The 1120-nt window shown below is 33.6% G+C and overlaps 1 pseudogene; it reads right to left on the bottom strand.

The window, feature by feature from the left end:
* Window positions 1–323: 323 nt before the first annotated feature.
* On the bottom strand, window positions 324–444 carry LOC116514476 (annotated as a pseudogene).
* Window positions 445–1120: the final 676 nt, after the last annotated feature.

Genomic DNA, 1120 nt, shown 5'->3' with positions numbered 1-1120 from the left:
TAACTACCATAATTCGCAAGAGATTCCTTTTCAGGGTCATAGCCAAAACAAATGACAGGAAAAGTTCTACATGTGGAAAAAGAACTGACCTAGTATAGAGTGTCAACTAATAAGGGGAAAAAACAATTTTATTTTTTGATTCTCCTTCATGTTTGAAATCCAAGATTTGAAAGTCACTTTTAACAAACAGGAACAAGCATAGATCCAATCACTGAATGATATTTTTCTATCAGTATTGCTCAGTTATCATTACTTTTTCAACAAACCACTTTACATTTTTAAAAATGGTTGGAATACATCATACTATTCAATCTTTCTCACTGAGTGGATTCTATTTCACTAGTTATATTGCTTTGGATTTAGATTATGTTACCAGATTCTGACCTGTTAAAATCAATTGAACAGATACTAGACTTGATCTTAGCCAAAAAGCTAGACTGTAATAGTTGAGATGTAAATAGATTTACATACACACCATTATAGCAGTATAAATTACATTTTTTTTTATTCTAGAGAATCCTTCTGCTAGCATTTCATCTAATCCATTTTATTTTATTTTTGTATTGTATAATTTTCTGGTCATTGACCAAATAAACATTATCACCACCATCATCATTATGTAGTTAATCTTTGGTGAGATTCACAGCCTTTGGGGCTGGTTGGTAGCTCAACAGCTCAAATCCTAACCAAGGACCTAGGAACTGTTAAGGTGACATCGAAGGATATAAGCTGTTCCAAGTAGGGTGGCTTTTTTGTAGAATCAGAATGTTCAAGTCCAATAAATTTAGAATTTACAAATAGTGAGGTAGCCCTTTAGGTATTGCTCCAAGTGCTCCAGTTAAAATTGGACAGCACATGATTTCTTTTTCTACAGTTACTGAACTTCAGTTTGCAAGTCCCTGTACTTTGTTATTTTTTTCTTGCTGCTTATCTTCAATTTGTGCATCACCAGGTATTGCAATGTCAATGAACCAAACTTTTTTTCTTTTCAACTATTGTTATATCAGATGTGTTGTGGACCAAGTGCCTGTCAGTCTGAATTCTGAAATTCCACAAGAGCTTGACTTTTTCATTCTCTAGAACCTTCTCAACTTGAGGTTCCCAGTAGTTTTTGCTGTAC

This window comes from Thamnophis elegans, chromosome 10 (assembly GCF_009769535.1).
Source record: "Thamnophis elegans isolate rThaEle1 chromosome 10, rThaEle1.pri, whole genome shotgun sequence".
Classification (NCBI taxonomy): Eukaryota; Metazoa; Chordata; class Lepidosauria; order Squamata; family Colubridae; genus Thamnophis; species Thamnophis elegans.
The sequence above is the reverse complement of the archived record's forward strand: the minus strand, read 5'-3'. Positions and strand labels throughout refer to the sequence as shown.